Source organism: Canis lupus, chromosome 1, assembly GCF_011100685.1.
Source record: "Canis lupus familiaris isolate Mischka breed German Shepherd chromosome 1, alternate assembly UU_Cfam_GSD_1.0, whole genome shotgun sequence".
NCBI lineage: Eukaryota > Metazoa > Chordata > Mammalia > Carnivora > Canidae > Canis > Canis lupus.
Genome location: NC_049222.1, coordinates 89,574,467 through 89,591,358, shown reverse-complemented (window position 1 = coordinate 89,591,358; position 16,892 = coordinate 89,574,467). Strand labels below are relative to the sequence as shown.

Here is a 16,892-nt window from a genome sequence, read left to right as displayed (position 1 = left end):
CATCATCCCCAGATTTGGATTTAGTTAGGCTAAAGGGAGCCCAAGAATCTGCATTTCAAACAAAATGGCCAGGTAATTCTGCTGCAGGTGGTCAAGCCTACAGACTTGCTTACCTGTTTGGTTCTCAATCTCTGAAGGGAACTTCTTCAGTGGAAGCCACAGGTACTTAGAAATGTGTAAAGTTGGGTAATCCGCATGCTTCTAAAAGCTCCCGCTTCAGCCCCATAGGCAATGTGGAGATGCTAGGGAGACACTGGACGCTATGGTAGCCAGGTGCTTGTTTGCCCATGTATTAAGACACACACACACACACACAAAGACACAACACCCCAGGACTCTTGCATTTTCTCCTCATCTCTGCTTACTCTTTCTGCCTCAAATGTGGCCATGTGACAAAGCTGTGGGGTAGAGAGACTGCCATGTGTACCTTGACAGCTTTCCTTTATTATGTGAGCTACATGAGGATCTTAAATAGAACCTTTTCAGGTGAGTACACATACTTGGTATCAGTAGGGTGTGGTTTCTAAATTTCTGGTTTCAAGAAGTTGAACCTCTGGGCTACACTTTCACATTAAATACATCTCATCTGGGGAGTTATGTTGAAGGAAGTGTGGTCCACTGTTTTCTGGAGTGTTATTTGTACTGCACTTTCTGTCTGGGATCTCCAAGTGTTTTTCTTTTTTTAATTTAAATTCAATTTATTAGCAATAATCGTGCCTCGGATAAACCTCATTGGCTACGATACTGCCACTGCGCAAAGCTTAAATTCAATTTATTAACATACAGTGTATTATTAGTTTCAGAAGTAGAGTTCAGTGATTCATCAGTTGCATACAACACCCAGTGCTCATCACATCATGTCCCTCCTTAATGCCCATCACTCAGTTACCCCATTTCCCCACCCCTGTCCCCTCTAGCAACCCTCAGTGTTTTCTGGAGTTAAGAGTCTCCTATGGTTTGTTTCCCTTCCTGATTCATCTTACTGCTTTTTTAAAGTATTTCGTTTCACTCAGGGATCTCCATGCACATGTGCATTTTGTAAATCGTGAAGGTCTACGTGCTTGCATGATGAGCCTGAATCTTTCTCTACTAGCTTGTATAATGTGCCATTAAAAACCATAGTGGTGGGGATCTCTGGGTGGCTTGGCGGTTTGGCGCCTGCCTTTGGCCCAGGGCGTGATCCTGGAGTCCCGGGATCGAGTCCCACGTCAGGCTCCCGACATGGAGCCTGCTTCTCCCTCCTCCTGTGTCTCTGCTTCTCTCTCTCTCTCTGTCTATCATAAATAAATAAATCTTTAAAAATAAAAAAAAAATAAAAACCATAGTGGCCACTCAAGCATTCCTTGGCATTCTGAGGCTGGATAGAGGAATTCGGTCATTTGGACCAGCATGCACTTTGGATAAATTCACAGTCCTGACCCAATGAAGTGAATTATAGCAAGGGTGAACATAGTTTAAGTAGTGATATAACTTATACTTGGATATATCCAAGAAACTTACCCGTGTAATAAATAAATTAAAAAATGTAACTTAAAAACAACCAGTCTAAGAGGACATTACCATAGTGTTTAACTGTAAACGTATGATTTATAATGTACAAAGCATTTTCCTGTACATTCTAATCTGATACACCCTCTTGTCCTTGCTGGTTCCAGGCTCAGGACAGAGGCCTGATGGGAAAAACTGATCTGTGGCTTCTAACAACATGGCTAAGTCCTTTTATAGATAGGAGATAGGAACTCATCATAGCTGACTGGTCCTCTGTCCTATTTCTACATTATATTTCAAACGAAATTGTCCTTTCTTCTCAGATGCTCAACTGGTTGTGTATATGCAGTATGGGTGTATGTGTGTGTGTGTGTGTGTGTGTGTGTGTGTGTGTGTGTGTACTGGGGAAACAAAGCCTAGGCCAGGAGAGAGGGCAAATGTATGAAGGATAAATTCTACATGTTTTTATTCTTGCTTTCTTTTTCTCTTTCTCCAATACTTGGAGGGGGGGCGGTAGGGCTCTGCATACTCTTGGCTTCAAAACGTGTTGATATTTGAGAGAGGAACAAAAATGTTTATTCTTCAGAGTTAAAAAACAAAAAACAAAAAACCCTCAGCAAGTATGCATTCTATTCCACTTGCTCTTGTAAGTCTTTTGCCAGTGAGATGAGCTTTAGATTTTACTCCCTGCTGAAACATCCCCACATCTCCTGATCGACATTCCTCCACTCTTGTGCTTCATAAATTAGCAGGGAGGGTGCCATTGTAATACTTGACCATATAAGGGGAAGAGAGGCCCCGCCGTTATGTGGTTTTGCCCGCATATCAGAACTGTATATACACTCCAGGCCTTTTAAGGGAACATGGTGCGTGCAGTGAAAACATCCCCAGGCAGCCCATCCATTTTCTCTGCTACTGCAGACTCGGTGCCTGCAAGCTGCGTGTCACTGGGAAGCATAAATCACAGGGGGTTGCTGGCACCGAGCTTGAGGGAGGAAGCCTCAGACAACCATGCTTGCTGCCTAGAGCTGTTGGCATCTTTGTTTTCCCTAAAAGCCCATCTCACAGCTTGGCCTGCAGACTTATAATGAGAACTTCACCACTAAAGCACCTTGGTGTTCACCTGCCTAGCCCCCCTCCTGGTTATAAATACTTACGATGGCTGCAGCGAGGTGACCACGGCCTCCTGAAGTTTTCAGATGAGTCTTGTCTGGCTGTAGCATTTGGCTTGGTACTGTGGGAGGTCTCGAGTCTGGAGAGAGCTGGCTTGGAACCACAGGGCTTTCTCTTCCTAGCTTTGAGATCTTGGACAAGTGACATAGCCTCTCAGAGCCCCAATGTCTTCATCCAAAAACAGGCAACATCAGTGGGATCAAATCCACCTTAAAGTGTTTAGCACAGTACTTGGCACATAGTAAACACTTACTAAATGTTAGCTGTTGCGATCATTACTGTTACTGTCAGAAGAGCGCTATACTTTTGCTCTTTGCGGCATTTCAATGATTCCCGCTGCTCTGAATCCAGTAGGCTTTATGAACAGATTTTCTTCAATAGGCAAAACACATCCAGAAGGCCCCGAAGAATGTCTTGGCACAATTCATTGTATAGGGAATGGGTTCTGGAATCAGGCAAGTCGGGGCCTGAATCCCTGACTGGCCATTTATCAGTTTACGGCATTTTGGATGAACTGCTTAATCTGTTGGTACCTCAGTTTTGTAGTCTGTAGTCTGGTGATAATGGCTGTTTAAAACCAGGCATTTTGGGTGGCTCAGTTCGTTCAGCGTCTGCCTTCGGCTTAGGTCATGATCTCAGGATCCTGGAATCGAGCCCTATGTCAGGCTCCCTGCTCAGTGGGGAGTCTGCTTCTCCCTCTTCCTCTGTCTGCCATTCTGCCTACTTGTGCTCTCTCTCTCTCTCAAATAAATTAAATATTAACAAAATAAAGTAAAACCAGGCATTTTGGTTGCCAGGGGTGGAAATGAATCACGTTAGAGCAAAGGCAAACAAAGGGTTTATTGCAAACCTGTAGAGGGTCCATGGACATGACCTGTGGTTCTAAGGCTGCTCAGTGCCATCCATGAGTGACATAGCAGCCCTTGTGCTCTCTCAGGTCTGGTATGGCTCAGTTTCCCTGGAGGACACCCCCATCTAGCCTTCAGATCCTTCCCTGTCGTGGGGCCTCTGGGCAGGGGTACTTCCCTGGGCTGGGCAACAGGAATAGAGCCCCAGGAGGATTATAGTAAAGCTGACCTGGGGGCCTGGCCGGGACGTGTCCATGCATGCATCAATGTGGGAACACACCCAGCCCGTGCCTGGCACTAGGTAGATGCTCACCAAACCTGAGTCATGTTCCTTCTCTTCTCCCTTCCTTGAGAGTGAATATCCCCTCCTAGAGCTATAGCACCAGAAAGGGGGAGCAGAAAGAGAGCATTGTTGTCAATTCTGGGTTAAAATCCAAAGGGAGAGGGACAGCTGAGCTGGGGAATAGGGAAAAGGAAAGGCTTCGAAGGGTGAAGGGGCTTCTCCCTATAGGTACGGAGGTTGTCTCCTCTAGTGACTTCTTATCCTACACTCACTCCCTTCTTTGAATTCCACCTTCTTGAGCTTTATTTCCCAGTGAACAAGACAAAAGTCCTGCACGACAGGTCAGAATGAGTCCTGTCCTTCTGTTCTGGCAGGTCCAGCAGCAGCCGTGCTGCTGAATCCTCTAGGCCAAGAAGACTTGGGGGAGACCCTTAGGGAAGTTTGTATGTGACCTTCCTCCAGGTCCCCACACCTTCAGGTAGAGCCCTGGTCTCACTCACGGTTTCCACCTGGCACCCAGGAGCCTCCCAGTGATTTCATTAAGACACCTGTGTCGGTTGGGACTTCCCTCTTTGTCTTGGTAAGGTCATGGGTTCTCAAAGTGTTTTCCTGTTCATAGGCATAGCCCTCTCCATGAGGAACATCTGCTGCTACCTGCAGGGATTCTCAAAGCAGGTGGGGGTCTGCATATTAGAATCTCCCCACTTCGGAGTTTCCTTTTTTAAAAAAAGATTTTATTTATTTATTCATGAGAGACACAGAGAGAGAGAGGCAGAGTCATAGGCAGAGGGAGAAGCAGGTTTCCTCTGGGGAGTCTGATGTGGAACTCCATCCCAGGACCCCAGGATCACGACCTGAGGCAAAGGCAGATACTCAACCACTGAGCCACCCAGGTTCCCCTGAGTTTCTGATAATCATATGTGGTCTTATGCTAGGAGTCGAAATTCAGAGAAAGACACAGCCCTTGTCCATGGAGGAAACAGACACAGACCACTTTGTGGAGAGGGCTGTGAGGGAGGGGTTACCTGGCAGGATGGGAGAGCACAAGAGGACTTCCATGGTGGGTGCTCATGCTGCCCTTAAGGAGCCTCAGGAGGGGACTTTCCTCCTCCAGGGGCCATGCAGGTGTTTCCCAGGAGCTGAGACTTGAAGGACAATTAGGAGGCAACTGGCTGGGACCCTTGGGGTTACAGACTGTTGTAGGGGTTGAGTGGAAGACAAGATGAAGGATTGTTCTTGAAACCTTATTATGCAGGAAACTACCTATGGTTCTGATAAGTTACAGTGCCCTCCCTTACTCCTATTTTTTTATTCTTTTTTTTATACATTTATTTTTTATTGGTGTTCAATTTTCCAACATATAGAATAACACCCAGTGCTCATCTCATCAAGTGCCCCCCTCAGTGCCCATCACCCAGTCACCCAACCCCCCACCCACCTCCCCTTCCACCACCCCTAGTTCATTTCCCAGAGTTAGAAGTCTCTCATGTTCTGTCTCCCTCTCTGATATTTCCCACTCATTTTTTATCTTTTCCCCTTTATTCCCTTTCACTACTTTTTATATTCCCCAAATGAATGAGACCATATAATTGTAATAAGTCTGATTGACTTATTTCACTCAGCATAATACCCTCCAGTTCCATCCACGTCAAAGCAGATGGTGGGTATTTGTCGTTTCTAATGGCTGAGTAATATTCCATTGTATACATAAACCACATCTTCTTTATCCATTCATCTTTTGATGGACACCGAGGCTCCTTCCACAGTTTGGCTATTGTGGACATTGCTGCTAGAAACATCGGGGTGCAGGTGTCCCGGTGTTTCACTGCATCTGTATCTTTGGGGTAAATCCCCAGCAGTGCAACTGCTGGGTCATAGGGCAGATCTATTTTTAACTCTTTGAGGAACCTCCACACAGTTTTCCAGATCCCTTACTCCTAACACACACACATACACACACACACACATGCATACACACATACGCACATGTATGCATACACACACTCATACACACTTGCACACATACACACAGTATACATGCCTATACACGCTCACATACACACACATGCCCACGTACCCCAGGGTCATGTCATCCCTCTTCAGCATTCTCAGTCCCAGCATTCTCAGTCCCAGTCCCAGTCCTCAGGCCTTCAGCCTTTGTGAGCCTAAAGTTACAGACCTGAAAGCAATTATTAGCTCCAAAATCAAGAAAACTGCTGCATCAACATGATTAACTGCCTAGTGTAACGTGTAGAAAATGCGACATATTGTCACTTTGTCATCAAACTCAGTATCCAAGAAATCATCCTAATGCTTGAAGAATCATTTGTAGAGTGTATCTTCTCCTTTTGAAAGGATTCCTGAATGTGCATGATCAATGAGAAAGGATTGTCAATAGCTAATTAAATGAGTGACTTGTTGCCTCATCATTTCAAAAACAGAATTAGAAAAATCCTTTCAAGATTCTTTCGGAGCAAAAAGATTTTTATATGAGATGTGGGTGTATGTTAATATGTTTGGTATTATATGGAGTGAGGCCTCATACACACATATACATTCCCAGAGTTCCTCACATCAAATGCTATTGGGCAGGCCATATGGTTGGAGACAAATAAAATGTGCCATTCAAAGCTGTGTCTTCAACTATGCCAAGACTGTGAAAGGCTTTTAGGTCTACTCCCAGTCATATGACCATTGATCAGGGTATGATGTACTCCTCGCCCTCCTGCTACACCAGGAACGTGGTTTAAGGGACTTAATAACAGTTGCTTCTACTCTGCCTAAATTCAGGTGAGGTTGATGGACAGCTGCTGCATACAGTTGCACAAGATGTGCACTGTGTAAGGACTCCACAGTCCGAGGCAGCAGTGTTCATATTGAGGATACCTCCTTTTGAATATATGTTATGACAGTGTTTCAGCAGATGGCATTAAAGTGCTCTTTTTTTTAATTTTATTATTTATGATATTTGCACAGAGAGAGAGAGAGAGAGAGAGAGAGAGGCAGAGACACAGGCAGAGGGAGAAGCAGGCTCCACGCACCGGGAGCCCGACGTGGGATTCGATCCCGGGTCTCCAGGATCACGCCCTGGGCCAAAGGCAGGCGCCAAACCGCTGCGCCACCCAGGGATCCCTAAAGTGCTCTTTTCTAAGAAAAGCAGTGTACTACAACACTTTTGACAGCTGGAAATGATTGTATTTTTAAGGGGGTGTGTTTTTAGCACAAGGGCACTTCCTGGGCTATGGCTCTGGGCTGACACAGAGAGTGGTGCTCCTACTGCTCCATTCATCTTTGTCATCCCTTTGCCGTAGGTTGTGGGATCTTGACCCGAAGAGAACTGTTCCTCTCCCACAAGATTGTGCCCCTGCAGTGGTTTCAGTGCCCAGAAGCCATCCTGTCTTCTCTTGACCCTGCCCTTCCTCTGTGATGAAGTTTCGAAGCCCCCAGGTAGGCCCAGCAGGGGCCTTCATACAGAACGGATCCACACACATCAACAGTAAATATGCCCGCGACTTGAACTCAGAGAAGTGGCGGGGACAAGGCCCCCCTTCGGGAGAAGTTGACTGGCCTCCTTGTTTCCCTGGGGTAGTCTCTGCTTTTCCAATTAATTTCAGGAACTGTGTGTTCTCGCCAACCTATTTTGGTCTCTGCCCCCTAGAGACAACTCTCTGAGGGGAGAGTTCATCTCAGCTACAGCCGGCACTGCATGGGACACCCTGAATGCTAACAGCTGCTTTTCCTTCCTCCTTCCTCTTCCCCCACTGGCTCCCTGGGACTGACTGCTCAGGGGATGAGCCCAGGACTCCCTGAGATCCCCATGATCCCTGCTGTCAACCACATGCACTAGCCATGCCCCTGGGCTACCTCTCTCTGCCCAGCTCCAAGCTTTTTGTAATCCAAGACCTAGAGAACCAGTGTCTCTGCTTCCCTGGATGCCTCTCCAACTTCTCATCTCTCAGGCTTCTTTGGGAAAGGCATCTTGCTGCGGATCCTTGACATGACTCAAGGCCGTTTGACATGTTCCTTCTCCTTTGCTCTTCAAAAGTGTTCAGTGGGAGTATATGCTTTTGAAAGACAGCCCTGTGACCGTCATGTAAGGAATATATTTCTTGGTTCATCTCAACTAGTGTTTTCCAACAGATGCTAAATGAGACATCAGCCCCATGAGGTGCTCCTTGTAAACATGAGAAATGGGTATCCTACTCCCTCTTTGAAGTGTCACAGTAAAATAAGGCTTTAGTTCTGAGAAATCCCACAAAAGGAAAGACTGGCCACTTTTACTATAATCTCCTACCTGTTCACAGTACACTTAGAGCTTTGGACTTGCTAAACTAACAGACATTTGATTAGAAGTAAGATAATCAGTCTTTTCAGCCAACCCTCCATATGCAATTCCCTTTGGAAATTCATCCACTATGACTTAATCTTATCCCGAACCTTCTTAAAAATTTATTATTTGTTTGACAGAGAGAGAGAGAGAGAGAGAGTAAGAGAGTGCACAAGGAGTCTGTGTGCTGGCAACGTGCCTCTTCTGAAGGTCATGGCTCCTGTCAAGCAGTCCTGTCCATCCAGCTCTGTCTCTGGGTCTGGATTCCAGGAATGGATCTGAGGGTGGGGCAATGCTGTGTTACTTGCCCTGGGGGTGCTGTACTGTTCATTATGTTCCCCCTCTCCACTTCCCACACCTGTGTAAATAGTTCCTGTATGCCACGTGAGTGGGTCATCTGTTCCTGTTGGGACTCTGACTGATACAAAGAGTATCTGCACCCAAGTGAGGGATGTATGCAAGGATCCAAAGCTGCAAGGTATTTTTGGGAGGCACTAGCAGAATACTAGTTTGGTATGGCAGGAAGATGAGGGGGGAGGGAGAAGCAGCAGCTGTAGAGCTTACAAGGCTAGAAGCTGTTGCTGATGTCCATGCACTCCTTTGGATGTTTGGGGCTTCCCAAACATCACCCCATTCAGGCCTCTCTAAGTAAGGAGTTTTACTGTTACTCCATTTCATAGGTGAAAGAGCTGGGCTTGTGGAATTATGGTAAGTTGGCCATGGTCACAGGACCAAGAAGGATGGAGCTGGGTGGGGACCCAGGCAGTCACAACTCAGAGCCCACCTCTCATCCCTGGGAAGGTGTTTGGACTTGATCACATAGGCAGCACGTGTTTGCCTACCTTTCATGTCTACTCAGTTTTACCCCATGCCATGAAACTTATTTCCCACAAAAGGAACTTTTTCAGTCATTTCTTTCCTCATGACCATTTCTCATTAAGCCAAAAACATTTTTAAGGACAAATTAGTGTTAGAGCAGAATGAACATGGCATGGACTTGCCTTATACTTATTGGCAAAATTAAACTCAGTCCTGAGGAAAGGATGGAAATGCTGGAAGGATAAGCACAGTCTCCAATACGGGGTACTCGTTAGGTGGGTGGCTGCCTATGTGTCCTTTGATGAGTGCTTATTTTCTCAGAGCCCATTTAGAGAGGGCTGTCCCATGACTTGTTCTGGCTTCCCAGGAAACTTCAACCTGGGTCATCCATTATCCACAGGTCAGAGTTCCCCATGGGCTAACACACCAGAGGAATGTCTTGTGTGGTCTATTATATTTTAAAACCAGCATGGGCAGCTGCAGCTCACATTCCCAAAGGGAAACCCACCAAATCTAAAGGTCTTTGTGTTTCAGAGCAGGCATTGCCTCTTGGAACTTTGAGTGCTGTGGTCCAGAAGGTTCTTTGTCTTCCTTCTGTCAAAGAACCAAGAACTAAGTCCCTACAGGGAGCTGAAAATGGCAATCTCTATTAAGAAACACATGCAGAACCAGTAGAATCTTCTCTGTGATGTTGATGGATGGGTTAGCAAGCGAAAAGGGAGGGGGAAATGCTTATACTACACAGAATATAAGCCCCATCTCTTAATTAAAAAGGAAGAAAAAAAAGGAGGGAGAAAGGAAGTTGGCTTGGTTCTGTGTTCTATCCACGCAAGTGGAAAGCTCTGAATAAGAATCTTGGGAAATGTGCAAGCCACTTAATTATGGCAGGCTGCTGCTGGTGTATGTGGACTTGCTCTCTGCCTTCAGAGGCATAGTTATGGGTCAAGGAAGATCTTCCTAGTTATGCCGTGCTCTGGTAGCATTGGCAGGTTCTGGATGATTCTCTGAACCTGATGATGTAGGGGCTCTTCATTTAGTAATTCAGTTCCATTCATTCTTCCTGGTTACAAATATCTGAAACCTATTATTAGAAGTAGGAATGCTATCCCATTAGGTTTTCAATTAGAACTAGTGAGGGAGAAATAGTAATTGGAATACTAGGGATCCAAGATAATATTGCAAGGCAGAAATACACATTTAATTCCTACTTTGTGATGTTTTTGCAACCTATGCATTGGGACCCTTGAATCACAGCTGTTTATTTGCTGCTGTATAAACAAGCCACAGCTTGTCAAGGTCCCCTACTGATGGACCACTGAGTAGCTTCTGGTTTTGCTCTTTTTCTCTCTCACCAACAGTGCTGTGATAGACATCCTTGAACCATGTCTCCTTGTGCGTACTTATACCAGTTTCTCTAAAATAGATACCAAGAGATGGGCTTGCTGGGTCTTGGAGTATGATTAACTCCCACTAGGATATCTCAATTCCCCTATAAAGTGAGTGTACTAATTTATAATTCTGCCATCAATGTGTAGGTTTCCATTTTCCTGTAACATTCCCACCAACACTTGGTATTATAAGATCTTTTTCTTTTTTTACACAATGAGCTTGATTTTATGTCTGGCTGTTTTAAAATTTTCATTTCCCTGCTGTGTATTTTCTTTCTTTTAAAAGGTTTTATTTATTCATTCGTTAGAAACACAGAAAGAGAGAGGCAGAGACATAGGCAGAGGGAGAAGCAGGATCCTCTGCAGGGAACCTGATGCGAGACTCGATCTTAGGACCCCGGGATCACACCCTAAGCCAAAGGCAGATGCTCAACCGTGGAGCCACCCAGGCGTACCTACTGTATATTTTCATACTGGCCAATTAATCTTCCTTTTCTGTGAATGGCTTAGGTCAGTTGAGTTTTTCATATTGGTTTACACGACTTCTTTATTTAGGTTGGCTACTGATCTTTCAGTGTTATGTATTGCGAATATCTTATCTCAGTCTAAGGCTTGCCTCCTTTTTTTGGTGTCCTTGACTAATAGAAATTTTTATGGATTTTAATGCAATTAAGTTTATTAATCTTTTCCTTGTATTTAGCCCCAACACATGGAATATTCTGCTCATTCTTATGAAGAATGGGGATATTACCTATGGGGATAGATTGCCAAAACTCTTCTGTCAAAGTTAGACTGAAAAGGTTTAAATTAACCATCTTAGGGTCAAAATAGGCTCATAGGACACTGGGGACAAGCACTGAGGTCCCAGTGGTGTTGCTGAAAGTGAATCCAGCATGAAATACCAGAGCAAGGAATAGGTTGTTTGCTTTGAGAAAACTGATAATGCCTTCCTATTTCAGTGTTTACCTGTGCTCATGGCATTATCCACAGAATGGTGATGCAGCATTGTACAAATACTAGTTTACTCTAGGTTTTGGTCTCCCTTTGGAATGACTATCCATTTACAGTCACTGTGTATTTATTTAATGTCCAAAATCCAGATATCTCTTCTCTCCTGTTTTATGACATGGGATCGATAAGATTTGTATAATATCCTCCAGGAAAAGATACTAGTTGAATCCAGAAGAGAAAAGAAAGAAAAGGCTTTGAGAAAGAGAACAAGTTTTGTTTACTGAGATATGTTATCTCCTGCGTTTGAGCTGTCACATCATTTCTTATTACTGTTTATCTATAGGAGTGAGTGGATTGATTCTAAATCTTCCAAGTGTATTATATAGACATTTTAAAATGCTTCAGGAAGGTGTCTACATAACCAAAAATTCAAAGCAAAACAAAAAGACGAGATAATTCACTTTTTGGTGTTCGGGGAACAATCTCATGGGAATCTGAAGGACTGCTGACAATTGTCTCTTTATCCCTCAGCTTAGCTGGAACTCTTGGGGCTTAAAATTCACCAGCCCTTGCCTTTCAACAATTTTTCTTCTTTGAAAATAATTAGAACCAGAAGCAGTTTACATCAAAGTGCTCAAGCATCAAGATTGTAAACAGACACTTGTTAATTCCCAGACATAGGGTTCCAGATAATTTCCTAGCTTAGGAGAGTGAACCTGTGATTTTTTCAGTTTTACATATTTTTCTCTTGGATCTTTGGTCAATTTCTCAAAGCCAAAATTTTTTCTTTTAAACGATGTCAAGATCCTCAGAAATATGCCTGCCTTATGTTTCTTAACAAAATTTAAAATCTAATTAAGAGTCTATTCTTCCACTGTAACATTTAACCTAAAATCAAAGTGCAGAAGCTTCTAGATAAAGCAGCAAAGGCCCTTGGGTTTGGGTTCCACCTTTGTTTGTTTTATAGTTGGCCAAAATCTAGAAGTTTAAAGGGAACATGAGACATGTAGATATCTTTTGGGTTTTTTTCCCTATAAATATTCTTTAAATGAAACGTCCATTTCCCTTTGAATTAAATGAAAGATCCCATATGAAGAACAGTGATCATGTGGTAGCTCTGTAGGGCATTTTTTGGTTGTTAGAGCCCCTTCTTTTCATCATTGACCATCTTATTTGATCTTTACAACCTCCCTCATAGGATAAGCAAGAAAGGTGTTATTTAATAAGTGAGTTTTGGGGTTTAGACCAGGCTGAGAAATTGCAGGGCTCAGGGACAAGCAGCATTTTGCTCAAGTTTATATATAGTCGGAAACCTTTTTATGGTCCTCTTACTATGACAGCCTCCCACTTAATATTTATTTTACCTGAAAGTGTGAGTTGCTCCATCCAAAAGATGAGTTTAAGAGTAGACTTTAATGCCCATGAGTTTCAGCTCTTCTCCCACAGGGGCTTTTAACCAATAGCTCTAAGTGAGAATTTGAAAGACCAGCAAACTTGTCATAGATCAGGACAACTCTGAGGCAAGGATTATAATCCAAAGTCCCAGGGAAGGGTCTGGCTGCAACTACTGTCTGCACAGTGGAGCCTGAGATCACACCATGGCTTGGCTTCCTCCCCTTCTCCATGCTACCCTCCTAGCCCTTACCCATCTCTCCTTGTTAAATCTCTAGTAGAGGAATCTGTGTCTCAGAGCCGCCTCTAAGGAATTCCCATCTAAGACACCTAGACTGCTAGTCCTCATTCTCTAGATCTCAGGTCAAATGTCACTTCTTAGGAATTCCTAACTATGGAAAGTTCTCCTTCCATTTCACTTGGTGAGAGCCTTTCCTTCATAGAACATTCCAATAACAACTTTATATACATTGGTTAGTCTTTGACCATAAGCCACATAAGGCAGGGGCCACGCGTGTTTGACTTATCACTCTGTCCCTAGGGCTTGGCATAGTAGCTTAAGAACAATCAATCAAGATTTACTAAACAGACAACAAAAAAAAAGTGTAGACTTTAAGATGGTTATTAGAAAACCAGGCCTAGCTGAATTCTGACTAATTCGTATTTGTGAGTTGAGTAGGCTGCCTTAGAAATGCCTTTTTTTTAAACATATTTTTTTAATTGGAGTTCAATTTGCCAACATATAGCATAACACCCATTGCTCATCCCATCAAGTGCCCCCCTCAGTGCCCATCACCCAGTCACCCCCACCCCCCGCCCACCTCCCTTTCCACCACCTCTTGTTCGTTTCCCAGAGTTAGGAGTCTTTCATGTTCTGTCTCCCTTTCTGATATTTCCCACTCATTTTTTTCCTCCTCTCCCCTTTATTCCCTTTCACTAATTCTTATATTCCCTAAATGAATGAGACCATATAATGTTTGTCCTTCTCCGATTGACTTATTTCACTCAGCATAATACCCTCCAGTTCCATCCATGTTGAAGCAAATGGTGGGTATTTGTCGTTTCTAATGGCTGAGTAATATTCCATCGTATACATAAACCACATCTTCTTTATCCATTCATCTTTCGATGGACACCGAGGCTCCTTCCACAGTTTGGCTATTGTGGACATTGCTGCTAGAAACATTGGGGTGCAGGTGTCTCGGCATTTCATTGCATCTGTATCTTTGGGGTAAATCCTCAGCAGTGCAATTGCTGGGTCATAGGGCAGATCTATTTTTAACTCTTTGAGGAACCTCCACACAGTTTTCCAGAGTGGCTGCACCAGTTCACATTCCCACCAACAGTGCAAGAGGGTTCCCCTTTCTCCACATCCTCTCCAGCATTTGTTGTTTCCTGCCTTGTTAATTTTCCCCATTCTCACTGGTGTGAGGTGATATCTCATTGTGGTTTTGATGTGTATTTCCCTGAAGGCAAATGATGTGGAGCATTTTCTCATGTGCATGTTGGCCATGTCTATGTCTTTCTCTGTGAGATTTCTGTTCATGTCTTTTGCCCATTTCATGATTGGATTGTTTGTCCAATCATGAAATAGAAATGCTTTTAAAATGCAAACTTCACATAAGCTTTTTACCTCAGAGCAGCTCCAGCCAGCAGTGCCAGACATCAAAGAAGGGATCTGGGAGTGAACTCATCGATGTGAAAATACTAAAGGGCTAATTCTAGGGTAGTTTTGTTAAATGTCTGCTAGACGTTACCCAAGGTATCCAGAATGCTATTAAACTCCATCTTCAGTAGTTTATTTCTTGGGATTGTGTAAACATGGCTGACTCAAACATGTATTTAGTCATAACTACTACAGCGGGCTTTTTCTTTTAAATAAATGTTTGTTGAAGTATAAATGTATATAAAGAAAAGGACAGCTTTTAAGTCACCCAAGGACTTTTCACAAAGGGAACATTCCCACGTAACTCATATCTAGATCAAGTAGCCGAGCAGCCCTCCTGAAGCCTGTTTTCTGTGTCAAGTACTACTTCCTCCCTCCCTCCCCAGAGACAACTGCTATCCTGACTTCTGTCACCGATGATGATCACAAACATTACCATAGTTAATTAACTCATTCACCACAGCACATAATTGCTTTTTTTTTTTTTATGAGAATGCTACTGTCAGCAGATTTCCAGTATACCGTATGTATTCCTAACTATAATCACCGTGCTGTACCTTAGATCCTCAGAACTTACTCATCTTGACTGAAAATTTGTGCCCTTTGGCCAATGTCTTCCCATTATCCCCATCCCCTAGGCCCTGGCAACCACTAATCTATTCTCTATCAGTCTGCTTTTTTTTTAGACTCCATGTATAAGGGAGTTTTTGTTTTCTGCCTGGCTTATTTCACTTAGCAGAATGCCCTCTAGGTTCATGTATGTTGTCACAAATGGCAGGATTTCCTTTTATTTGTGGCCGAATAATATTCATTGTATATATACATATTCATATATACTGCATCTTCTTTATCCGTTTATCCATTGACAGACATGTAGGTTGTTTCCATATTTTGACTGTTGTAAACAATCGTGTAATGAACATGGACATGCAGATATCTTTTTGAGATCCTATTTTCATTGCTTTTGGGTATATACCCAGAAGTCAGATTGATAGATCATATGGTAGTTAACTATTTTTTAATTTTTTGAGGAACTTTCATACTATTTTCCATGGGGGCTGTACCAATTTACATTCCCATCAACAGTGCACAAGGATTCCCTTCTCTCTACCTCCTTGCCAGCTCTTATCTATTGTCTTTTATTTTTTAATTTATTTTTTATTGGTGTTCAATTTACTAACATACAGAATAACCCCCAGTGTCTATTGTCTTTTTTAATAATAGCCATTCTAACAGATGTGAGGTGATATCTCATTGTGGTTTTCATTTGCATTTCCCAGATAATTAGTAATATTGAGTATCTTTCAGTATATCTGTTGGCCATTTGTATGTGTTCTTCAGAAAAATGTCTATTTAGATCCTTCACATATTTTTTTTTATTGGATTGTTTGTTTTCTGGTTGTTGAGTTGTAAGAGTTCCTTATGTATTTTGAATATTAATCCTTCATTGGATATAGGGTGTGTGAATATTTTCTCCTGTTCTGAGGTTGTCTTTTCATTTTGTTGGTAGTTTCCTTTGCTGTGCAGTAACTCTTTGGTTTATGTAGTCCCACTTGTTTATTTTGGGTTTTGTTGCCTGTACTTTTAGTGTTATATTAAAAAAATTGCCTAGACCAATGTCAATGGTTAGTTTTGTCTATTTTGAACTACATGTAAAATTGAATCATACAGTATATATTCATCTATGCTGACTTTTTTAACTCAATGTTATATTTATGTGATGCATTCATATTTTTCTGTGTAGTGATAGTTTGTTCATTTTCTCTTTTCTATGCTTCTGTTTTGTGGAAATATGTCACATAAATAAATATACCATTGTCAGTACTGATTTGCATTCCTTTAGCAATACATGAATTCCCTATCTTCACCAGCACTTGGCAATACCACTCTTTTCAGCTAATCTTATGGGTGTGTAGTATTATCTCATTGTGTTTTTAATTTGCAGTTAAATATCTCTACTGATCCTGAACATCCTTTCATATGCTAATTGGTCAATTGGATATCCTTTTTTTTTTTTTTTTTTTTTTTTTACATTCTTTTTTTTTTTAATTTTTTATTTATTTATGATAGTCACACACACACACACAGAAAGAGAGAGAGAGGCAGAGACACAGGCAGAGGGAGAAGCAGGCTCCATGCACCGGGAGCCCGACGTGGGATTCGATCCCGGGTCTCCAGGATCGCGCCCTGGGCCAAAGGCAGGCGCCAAACCGCTGCGCCACCCAGGGATCCCGGATATCCTTTTTTATAAAGTGCTTGTTCAAAATTTTTGCTCAAGACTTTTAAAAAGGTTATCTGCCTTTTTAACTGATGTATGAGGTTTTTTTTTGTATGAGTTTTTTTTAAATAAATTTATTTTTTATTGGTGTTCAATTTGTCAACATGTAGAATAACACCCAGTGCTCATCCCATCAAGTGCCCACCTCAGTGCCCGCCACCCAGTCACCCCCCCACCCCTGCCCACCTCCCCTTCCACCACCCCTAGTTCGTTTCCCAGAGTTAGGAGTCTTTCATGTTCTGTCTCCCTTTCTGATATTTCCCACTTATTTTTTTCTCC

At 42.9% G+C, this 16,892-nt stretch overlaps 1 protein-coding gene and 1 pseudogene across 1 annotated transcript in view; one reads left to right on the top strand and one right to left on the bottom strand.

Annotated features, from left to right (window-relative positions):
* Positions 1–16,892, top strand: part of PGM5 (phosphoglucomutase 5) — a 190,679-nt gene that overhangs the window by 90,646 nt on the left and 83,141 nt on the right. The window lies entirely within an intron of this gene.
* On the bottom strand, positions 650–762 carry LOC119869941 (annotated as a pseudogene).